The sequence below is a fragment of the Muntiacus reevesi genome, chromosome 18, assembly GCF_963930625.1.
Source record: "Muntiacus reevesi chromosome 18, mMunRee1.1, whole genome shotgun sequence".
In the NCBI taxonomy this organism is placed as follows: domain Eukaryota; kingdom Metazoa; phylum Chordata; class Mammalia; order Artiodactyla; family Cervidae; genus Muntiacus; species Muntiacus reevesi.
In genome coordinates this window covers 51162119-51173562 of record NC_089266.1, presented here as the reverse complement: position 1 = coordinate 51173562, position 11444 = coordinate 51162119, and the positions used below count along the sequence as shown (strand labels likewise).

Below are 11444 nucleotides of genomic sequence, written 5' to 3'. Positions count from 1 at the left end.
ATGCCTCCTCCTCACCCACTGGGTCTCTGCTCAGATGTCTTCTCTTCAGAGAGGAGGCCCCCCAACTGCATTGGCCCCACCCCATTACCCGCTTCCAACCCCACTCCACCCCCATCATTCTAACCCATTACCTTATTTTATTTTCTTGATGTCACTTTTTTTCTCTCTCTCTCTCCCTCCTTTTTAATTTAATTTTATTTTTTGACACACACGTGGGATCTTAGTTCCCTGACCAGGGTTTGAACCCGTCTGCATTGGAGCACAGAGTCTAAACCACTGAGCCACCAGGGAAGTCCTTCCATCCCACTTTTTAAAATCTCTGCATATAACTGGTCTCCATGAGGGGCAGGACTTTGTCTTCTTGCCTCCATATCCATGTGCCTTGAATAAGACGCGGCCCATAGTATCTGCTCCAAAAATATTTTTTGAATTAAAGATTGAAGGGCTGAGTGCATAATAAAGTCTGTGTGATCACAAGAACAGTACAGCTAGGGCGCCGGGGTAATGCCTGCTCAACTATGTACTGGAAAAGACTTCCATCTGTCTGAAATTGAAATTCAGTCCTGCCTGGTAGCAAAAACTTGGATTAGAATTTTCTCAGAATTCCTTCCAATCCCAGATTCTGGGATCCGTGCCTTTTACTGTGTCCTGAAGTGTCCTCTTTTCACCTGGTTTTTAGTAACACTCAGATTAAAGACCTGCTGTGGCCGAATGGCTGGTGAAACGGAGACCTGGCCGCCACTCTTAAGAGAGCAATCAGTCACCTTCCTCAAAGAGGCACTGCCAGACTTTACTGAGGTTATTTTATAGCTGAAGTCATAACAAAGGCTCCCATTTGCAGTGTACCTGCTACATTCCATCCACTTTGCCTCCTTCTTGGCTCATTCTTACACCCACGCTGCAGAGTAAGCATTTCCCTCCTCCTCGTCTTGCATATTAAGAACCCGAAGCCCAGAGAGCATAATTGCCCAAGGTCACAGAGCTGGTTAAAGTGGGGAGCTGGGGTTCAGACACATGTCTGTCTGACTCTGATGTCTGGGCTGGTTCCCCAGCATTCTAGAGGGCCAACTCCTTAATGCAGGTGGTAGATGGCACTGATGTCAATCTAGCTGATGCTAATTTAGGAAAACAACCCTGAGATAAAGAGTTAGAGCAAGAAGACTGTAATGAGCCTGCTGGCCTAGCGGGAATGATGAGTTTTTATCTATTGCAGGTCAGAGCTATTTGCCTTCTGGAGCTTCGAGGGCAGGCCTGTGGGGACCTTGGAGAAAACAGTTGTCAAAGACAGAGAGCCCGTGATGGGTCCTCCCCGTGATGAGACCCTGCTGGGTGACAGGAACAAGAGGTTTGTAAGGAGACCAGTGGCATCAGAAAGGCCCTGGACAGAGGACAGACGGATGCTGGGGATGGGATTCAGGAGAGGGAAGAGGTGTAGACATGCCCACGGTAGGAGATTGGGAAGGGGAGTCCGGGAGCCCCCTTCCTTCTCCCAGGACGGTCTTCACTGAATCCCTGGCTGAGGTCCCCTTTTGTTCCGCTTAGAGTGTTTCACTCAGAGAGAAGGGAACTTGGCTGAACACTGAGGCGGGGGTGGGTGGTGGGTGGATGTGACCTTCATAGTCAATTTCCAATGAAATCCCATCAAGCTCTTAACTTCCCCAGAGTGGCCGCCCCTGACCTTCTCATCTAAGGTCATAAATCAGTCACCCCTCACCCCCACCAGCTCTCTCTCTCTCTCTTCTCTCTCTTTTGCTTCTTGGATTTTGGTTTTTGTTTTTAATGGATCCTGCAAGGATCTTAGTTCCCTGAGCAGAGACTGAACCTGGGCTCTTGGCAGTGAAAGCTCGGGGTCCTAACCACCGGGCTGCCAGGAAATTCCCCCTCTATCACTCTCTGTTATCTCCCCACACAGTTCTCCACTGCACAGCCCCCTCGCAGTGCCCACCAGTCCCGCTCTAGGACGTGATTTCTCCTGGTTCTGTCCTTCACTTGATATCCTACACTTGATGGGAGTATGTGACATGTTGCTCCGATGCTATTCAATTAGTGTTTGTCTTTATCCTGGTGACCTTGCTTACTGCATATGTCCTTACGGCAGCAGTTTAAGGGGCTCTGCAGGGCTGGAGAAACCATGCATTCAGGAGGACTGTGTGCAGTTGATAACAGACCGGTTACGTGCCTTATGAAGGTAGTCAGGAGAGAGATCTGTAGGTTTGCTTCTTCACATTCTGATACCATGAGCTAACAGGAACAAGGTTTAGGGGGTCTCAGTGTGCTAATGGGCTTCCCAGGTGGCTAAGTGGGTAAAGAAACTGCCTACAATGCAGGAGACACCAGAGATATGGGTTCGATTCCTGGGTTGGGAAGATCCCCTGGAGGAGGGCATGACAACCCACTCAGTATCCTTGCCTAGAGAATCCCCAAGGACAGAGGAGCCTAGCAGGTCACAGTCCATGGGGTCTCAAAGAGTTGAACATGACTGAAGCGACTGGGCATAGCACATCCTTCTCTGTCACTACATCTGAGCACGTCTCTTACCAGCATGTCTTACGATTTGAATGATGTACTTGTTAATTTTCACATCCTGTGTGTGGTTCACCCGCTAGGGCAGAGACCATCATTGTTTTATTTACCATGTGTGTTCAGAAACCAGAGCAGGGCTGGTGGGAAGGTAATGTCCATAAGTATCTGTTGCATGACCAAAGTTGTGAATGATGTATGGGAGGTTGATTCTCAAACAGGATGGTATCGGTGGCATGTAAATAGATTACAGTGTGCTCATCCCCTCAATATCAGTGTATAGATAAAATCATATTAGGGTTCATACCAAGCTTAGGTCCAAAGGAGAAATAAAGACCGCTCCCCAAGAGGTGTCTGGGAAGTCCTGCCCTCTGCCTACTGAGGTGCAGGGAATCCTGGGCTCTTTGATGAAAATGAAAGTCAACTTAGCTCCCATCTCTCCTCCCCGCACCAGCCCCCACTCAGCGCCCGGTTGGGGGGCAGGTCATGCTGGGGCTTGCCTCACTTTGTGCTGCCAGGAGCTCTGGCTGGCTCCCATCAGATATACGCCGGCTGCTGGCAAGCAGGAAGGAAGCAAGCTGCAGCAGGAACAAAGTCTGTCACCCTCCCAGGACTTGAAGTAGTTGCCGAGGGAAGTCAGCTGGTCCTGGGTTAAGGAGACCATTATTTGCCATCTCATAAGCAGGTATTTGAGGATCAGATTATTTCTCAGCAGGTTGAAAACCAGGGCAAGCGTGATGTTTTGTTTCTCCTTTGGCCTTGCCGATAGCGGGGTTCACCCATGAGGTCAGGTTGACCTGGTTCTTCTAAGGGGGCCTTGAAATGTAGCTAAGGGTACAGTCAACCCATTCTTCCTGATGTCATTCTTCCCTTATCAGCTGTGAGACCTCCGATAAATGTCCTGAGGGATGATGAACAGAGCTGGGAGACTCCTCACTATGGGCTCAGCAAGATGCATCACAGTCCAGACTAGGCCTCTCTTTGGGACTTCTGAATGGTATGAATCTAGAGAAGGAAAAAAAAGTTTTACTTGTTCTTATGAGATTTCATAGCAGAGATGGTCTTGAGGCTGGTCATTTTCCCCACTGGTTTGAGGGACTTGGATGACCCTGATTTGCTCTCACAGTTCCCTTCCTTTTTATTTTCTGGAAAGAAAAGTTAGACCACTGGATAAGATTCCACACTCCCAATGCAGGGAGCCCAGGTTCAATCCCTAGTTGGGGAACTAGGTCACACATGCCCCAGCTGAAGATCCTGCTGCAGCAACTGAGACTTGATGTGGTAAAAAAAAAAAAAAAAAAAAAAAAAAAAATTAAAAAATATAATGGAAATGAAACTATTAAAACTATAAAAGAAGAAGAAAAGAAAATTAAGACTGTTTATTGCCTACCTACTATATTCCAGGCACTGTACTAGGCCAATTTTCCAAACTTGTCTCATTTCATTTGTATAAAACCATTTCAGGATAGATTATTACTTTTTTATATAAATGAGAAAATGTAGGCTCAGAAAAATAGAGTAAAGATACTGAGCCCCTCAGCTGAGGGACTGAGTCAGAATGTGAACTCAGGTTGCCTTGCTCTTAAATTTGTGTGTTCTTCCCCTCCAGGGCCCAGGAAGAACAGGAATGCTGGAATAAATTACATGGTAACCCAAATACATTACTTATCAGCATGAATCTAACACTAAAGATTGTTAAGCATGTCTGCATTTACTGCGGAGAGACAGAGGAGGGGGAGGAGCGGGGCCTGAAAATATTTTTTTGCTGGGATTCAATCTGTTCTCAGCACCCTGTCCCATACAGATAACCTGAACCTCTCCAAGTTTGCTACCTTGCTTCTGGAGTGTCAGAGAAAAGAGGACTTGGCAGGGACGAATGCTAACTTAGCTTCCCTGCTGGCTCAGTCGGTAAAGAATCCACCTTTGGATTTGGGAGACCCAGGTTTGATCCCTGGGTAAGAAAGGTCCCCTAGAGGAGGAAATGGCACTCCATTCCAGTATTTTTGCCTGGGAAATCCCATGAACAGAGAAGCCTGGTGGGCTTCAGTCCATGGGGTTGCAACTGTAAGACACGACTGAGCGACTAAACCAAACCACAGTGCTAACTTGGTCCAAAGTTAGCTTTCCACCTACTCTTCATAGAGCACTGCATCATTGCAGTAGCGCTACATGCATAGAGCTACTGCATCATTGAATAAGAGCCACACTTTTCCAGTCCTGCCCAGGAACATCTGTGGGAAAAAAGACTTCAATAAAATGCAGTGTAGCCTGGATTATTGTCTCCTGCCCTAAACCAGAGGCAGTTCAGCAAGACAGAAACCCCAGAGCAGTGCCTCGTCTCTGGGGCCAGTGACTGGGTCACCTGGGCCTCTGTCCTTCTCTAGAAGGCGACACCTCGCCTCTACCTTCTGGGAGGGAACCTGAACCCTCCCTGCCCTCGGCAGCCCCGCTCCAGGAAGCCTGCTGCTTTCTTATTCGAGATGTCTTATTAAACTGTAATCAGGCTGCCAGAGGAGCCAGCCAGAGCACTGGCTATTAATAGGGAGGCGAGGACAGCTGACTAAGGAGGGAGCAGACTTAGACTGGAGGGGAGAGCCTGGCCACCTTGGCCCACAGTCCTCGGACACAGGTCAGCGAGAGCGAGAGAGGCCTGAGCTCTTTGCATTCCTGGGCCGCAGTCAGCACTATCTGGCTTTCTCAACTTTGGAAATAGAAACCCGAAGCGGTCCCGATCAAAAGGATATCCAGCCGTCTTTCCCAGGTCCTTGGGGAGCCTTGGAGCCCTGAGAACGCATAGCTTAAATAGCTACGGCATCAGTCAGCGCGACTTGGAAAGGTGCTGGGGCTATATTTCTGTGGTCTCCCTCAACTGACAAGCTGGTGCTGACCCAGCCGCTTGGCTGGCCAGCCCTTCGCACTGGCAGAGACGTCAGAGTGGGGAGATTCTATTTCTGGCTGCTTGATAAGGCTTGGGGAAGTGGGTGTTACAGAAAGGTGCAAGGGGAGAATGAAGGGCATGGTGCAAAAAGGGCCTAACAATGAGGAAGAAAATCTTTGGAAGCTTCTGTCGATGGAATGCCTTTTTCAGGGAGTTAAGATTTTTGACATTTAGTAGACTCTGTCAACCTCCTGATGCTGGAAACAGGATACATTCCAAAATCTGGCCATGGGCACTTCCTCGGCAGTCCAGATTCTAAGCTTCCATAGCAGGGAACACGGGTTCCATCCTTGCTCAGGTAACTAGAACTCCTGCATGCCGCATGGCACAGCCAAAAAAACCAAAAACCAAAAAACCAATCTAGCCATGGCATGCCATGGATGCTGGGTGTGGCGTATCTCTCACTCTGAACCAGGCACCGAACGCACACATGTTCTGTGTGTGCTGCCACATTTGGTCTGCACCAACCCCCACAGGGGGTATTATCACCCCTCTTCTCAGAGGGGAAAGTGACATTCAGAAAGGTAAGTCTGGTCACAGAGTGGGTGAAAAAGATAGTACTAAAGCTTGGGTCTGTCTGAGGCAGGGGGAGAGCCAGGCTTCCTGCCTCTGTGCCCAAAGCACACCCCCATCCTTCCAGCTTCTTCTACCTTGACCCAGCCTTCCCCTAACCCCCATAGCCACCCCAGTACTGACACTGAGGTCAAGGTGGTAGAGGTCTGTATGTGTGTTCCTGGGAGGTGCTGAGAAGTGGGGGACTGACGTGTTATTATCTTGTCACCCTTCTTTTAGTTGGCTAGGCATGCCCAGGCATGTTTCAAAGTAGAAGATTTGTTTTGGTTCCTGGATCTCTGAAGAAGGAGGTTCAGATGGAGATAGGATGTGGGAGATTTCTTTCCCTTCCTTCCTAAAAATATTTATTAAGCACCTATTGAGTTCAGCCCTGGGTACTTTCAAATGATGGGACAATTGAATGACATCATGGATCTGGTGTTTTTCTTTGCTGTTTTTCACGTATCCTAGAAACTATCCATATATGGATATCTCTTGAGAGTTACAAAGGTGTCATAATCTACACATTTACGTGCATCTACCAAATACTTTTTCACAGAAAAGAGAAAAGTGACTTTCCTTCCACTGATTGTCATATAGACTACTTCCTGAACCTGAAGGAAATTCCAGGATCCCAAACACCAGGCACTAAGCTCTTGCAAATACATGAGGGAAGAGTTTCAGCCTCCAGCTGTCAGGGGCCCCAAATACAGAGGTGGGACCAGACCAAGCTTGATAATTTCCAAGCTCTCAGGCAGTAGATCATCTGAGCTATTGTTTTGGGATTTTATGTACTCTTTTTTTTTTTTTAATTTTATTTATTTTTGGCTGTGCTGGGTCTTTGTTGCTGCACTGGCTTTTCTCAAGGAGTTGCAGTGCACAGGTTTCTCTTTATGGCGGCTTTTCTTGTTCCAGAGCATGGGCTTTAGGGCACGCAGGCTTCAGAAGCTGCAGCATGCAGGTGCAGTAGTTGTGGCTCCCGGGCTTTAGAGCGCAGGCTCAATCGTTGTGGTGCACGCTTTGTTGCTCCTTGGCATGGGGAATCTTCCTGGCTCAGGGATCAAACCCGTGTCTCCTGCGTTTACAAGCATATTCTTTCCCACGGAGCCACTGGGGAAGCCTTATAGACTCTGTCAGTCAATTCTGTTTTCTTCCTTTTTTGGAAAGGCAAGCAAGTAGCCTACCAGCCATAATAGTCAGCAAGATGGTGTCAGCACCCAGGTTCAGACAGCCGCCCCCTCTCACTGTAGTCAAAGTTAATTAATTCCCACTGTACCTTGAACTAGGTCACCCGCAGGTCTGTGCCGGGACCTGACCTGGCTGCTAGGGGAGGAAGAGAATTTCTAATCTGGCTCTTGCTGTCCCCGGCAGGAGGGGTGGAGAAGGGGGTATGTTTCACCTTTGCGTGGGCTTGTCTGTCCTCTTCTCCTCCGGGGAGGTGACCGTTTTCAGATCTGTGGGTGGGGAGGAAAATCTTCTCTTCCAAAAATAATGTCTTTCTGCAGCAGGGTTTAAAGCTGGACCAAGCTGCTAGAGCTATTTTTACCCAGCTTGCAGTTCAGGGTGTAAATAGCAACGGAGGCTGTTTTTTTCCCACAATAGGGTCGACGTCCTGGAGGCGAAGGCATTCTGGCGTTTGCAGCGAGGAAACAATACAGGTTGTCCTTGGGCCCAGGGGCTGATCCTTGACCACTGGGTCAGTATAGAAACCCGGGTGGCATCTCCATGATTCTATTATCTGGGACTCGGCTGTAAATACCAGGCCCCTGGATAACTCCTGGGCTGAAGGCTGATTTAAAGAAGCTTGAGGTGGTGTCAGGTGGGAGAGTTTTTGAACGGCTGAGGGTTCCGGGAGCTTGTGCACCTCGGGGGTCCCTCTTGCTCGACCTCTTGCCTTAGCAAGCACGTCCTCCCAGGTTGCTGCCGTTGGAGGGTTTCTTGCCCCAAGCCCACCAGGTAAGGAACTGAGGAGAGGGAGAAAAAAACAAAATCCACTCAAGGTTGCCCAGATGACGGAAGGTCTCTAAAAATATATATGCCTCTTAGTTCTCAAGTGATTGGCAGCCCCACGGTCTTCAGCATTGGAAAGTGTCATTTAGAGGGTTGGCTCCCTCCGAAGCTGAGAAACACACCAAGGCTTTGAGTTATGTCTCCAGCTGGCTTGGGTGTGGTGGGTGGGGAGTTCAGCTTCCCAGAAGACCCTCGTTGGTATTATTGATGAGTGAGATAAACCAGCAAAGCTTGAGATGTGCCCATGACAGTTGGCGATTCTCTATTGGTTTCCTTTGAAGGAACAAATAAACTTCAGTGGCTTTCTTTTGAGGCCAACTTATTTACGCAAATCTTTCCCTGGGGTCTTTCATCTGAAATTAGACAGGAGTTATGAGTCAGCTCTTTGTTATGAATTACAAAGCAGCTCCTTGTGGAACTGTCCATTTCTTTCCTCCAGGTACACATTGATCAGAGAATTTCTCAAATATCTACCACATACTCAGAACTGGACCTTTAGGCACATGGTTCAAGTTTCATGTTCTTCCTGGAGATGATGTGTAGGGTAAGAAAAGGATTGAGGAACAGGTAAGCAGCTGAGTAATCCCCAAATGTGCTTTTTTGGCAATGGTTTTTCTGTGCAGCTCCTTGAAATTGATTCTCAGCAGCTGTTAATTGCAGAAACTCACTGCCAATTATTGATAGCTTAAACGACATTGGAGAGCTTTTCATGGTAAAAATAGGGGCAGACAATAGATGAGAAAAGAGCTTTGCATTTGAGGAGAGAGGTTGGGAACATATTGTTTCAATCTGGGTTTCCACTGTCAGTTTGGGTTCTCTCCCAGGACTGGCCAGTGAAGCCTATTTCCTGACCTCCAGCAAGAAGTCTGCCCTGGAGCCTCTCAGGATGAGATCAAAGCTTTGTCTCAGCAGCCAGACCAGAGGACATCCACTCTGGGTTCAGGGCATTCTGGTCCTCACTGTGATGGGTCACATTAAAGAGCCAACCCCACAGCTCTTAGTGAAACCTGATGAATTTGACATGTATGATTAGCTAATGTGGGGAATTATTATTGTCCAGTTGATGTGGTAATTTGTCTACCAAACTTCAAAATTATAAACAATGGTTTTCTGGGGAAAGCCTCCTGAAGCGTGAATGGTAAATGTTTACTGTAAAGAAACAAACACAAAAACCCCCCAAAAAACCTGGATCTGGAAAGAGTGCCCTGGTGAATAAAATGAAAACCATGTGCAGACAGTCACATTGCTAAACTGACTAATTGTTTCAAAAAACGCTTCCAGCTCCAGCCTTGACGTTGGGCAAATTGGGAACACTGTACCAGACTTCCTGTCTAATACTTCCCTAGATTTCCTGGAATCCAGTTTGAAGCGCCGTTTCCCCTACACCTCCAAGGAGTTAAACCTTGGCTCTGCTCTCTGGTGACTAATAGGCACCGTGTGGCTCTGAGCTCAGTGAGAAAGAAACTGACAGTCGGCGTGGGAAGCGTGTGATTTCAGGGCTCTTGCAACACCTTTGAGGGGCATGGTGTGTGGGCATGAGGAGGATTGCCATCAAGTGCCCTCAACTGCGTCCTTTTATCATCAATTCTTGGTTCTTCCTCTGAACTTTGCATGATTTTTAATGAAGATCTCCAACTCCTTTGGGGGCCTGATGTTACGGTGGTGTGTGTTACTTCCATGGAGAAGGATGTTTTAAACAGCAAACAAATTCCATCACTTTGAAAAAGAACCCATTTTGATTGAAAACAAAGCAGAATCAACTGACCTTATCAAATCACACTTGATGTGTGCTGGGGGTGAGGGGACATCGTCTTTCCCCTCTTGCTGTTTGCTTCCCGGTGAAAGAAGCCTAATTAAAACAACACTCACTCTCTCTTGCTTACCTAGGAAGGAAGAGTGGTTTAATAGGACTGTTGCATTTCCCAGGAAAGTCTTCCTTTCCTCTTGAGAATTCACACTGCTCCTGCATGGTGGGAAGGGGAGGCCTGTTCTGGCCCACATGTCCATTGCTAAGTGGCCAGATTGTCAGATTCTGAGTTTGAGTACTGGGTAGCTCATGCTCATTCAGTTCAGTTAAGTTTAGTCGCTTAATTGTGTCCAACTCTGTGACCCCATGGACTGCAGCACGCCAGGCCTCCCTGACCATCACCAACTCCAGGAGTTCACTCAGACTCATGTCCATTGAGTCGGTGATGCCATCCAACCATCTCATCCTCTGTCATCCCCTTCTCCTCCCACCTTCAATCTTTCCCAGCATCAGGGACTTTTCAGATGAGTCAGTTCTTCACATCAGGTGGCCAAAGTATAGGAGTTTCAGCTTCAACATCAGTCCTTCCAATGAATATTCAGGACTGATTTCCTTTAGGATGGACTGGTTGGATCTCCTTGCACTCCAAGGGACTCTCAAGAGTCTTCTCCAACACCACAGTTCAAAAGCATCAATTCTTCAAGTGCTCAGCTTTCTATGCTCAGCTCAGTTGGACTATAAAGTCCAACTCTCACATCCATACATGACTACTGGAAAAACCATAGCTTTGACTAGATGGGCCTTTGTTGGCAAAGTAATGTCTCTGCTTTTTAATGTGCTCTCTAAGTTGGTCATAACTTTTCCTCCAAGGAGTAAGCATCTTTTAATTTCATGGCTGCAGTCACCATCTGCAGTGATTTTGGAGCCCAAAAAGATAGTCTCTTACTGTTTCCATTGTTTCCCCATCTATTTGCCATGAAGTGACGGGACCAGATGCCATGATCTTAGTTTTCTGAATGTTGAGTTTTAAGCCAACTTTTTCACTCTCTTCTTTCACTTTCATCAAGAGGCTCTTTAGTTCTTCTTTGCTTTCTGCCATAAGGGTGGTGTCATTTGCATATCTGAGATTATTGATATTTCTCCCGGCAATCTTTTTTTTTTAAAGTAAAAGGAGGACGGGCAGATCACAACTCCCAGGCATCCCGCAAAGTAGGCAGGTCACCTTCGGGGCAAACTTTACCCGCTCAAAAATTCGTCTCACATTAGCAGTGAGGATTCGGGCATCACCCCGAATTGTTATTTTCCTTACTCATAAGTTTAAGGCATCTCCCGGCAATCTTGATTCCACCTTGTGCTTCATCCAGCCCAGCATTTCTCATGATGTACTCTGCATATAAGTTAAATAAGCAGGGTGACAATATACAGCCTTGACGTACTCCTTTCCCAGTTTGGAACCAGTCTGTTGTTACATGTCTGGTTCTAATTGTTGCTTCTTCCTGCATACACATTTCTCAAGAGGCAGGTAAGGTAATCTGGTATTTCCATCTCTTAAAGAATTTTCCACAGTTTGTTGTGATTCACACAGTCAAAGGCTTTGGCATAGTCAATATAGCAGAAGTAGATGTTTTTCTGGAACTCTTTTGCTTTTCCAATGCTCACTGACCTGACAATATAAGG

At 47.3% G+C, this 11444-nt stretch overlaps 1 non-coding gene across 1 annotated transcript; it reads right to left on the bottom strand.

Annotated features, from left to right (window-relative positions):
• Positions 1-10943: 10943 nt before the first annotated feature.
• Positions 10944-11093, bottom strand: LOC136150496 (U12 minor spliceosomal RNA). The gene has a single exon (XR_010659907.1). It is a non-coding gene; the product is annotated as a U12 minor spliceosomal RNA (small nuclear RNA).
• Positions 11094-11444: the final 351 nt, after the last annotated feature.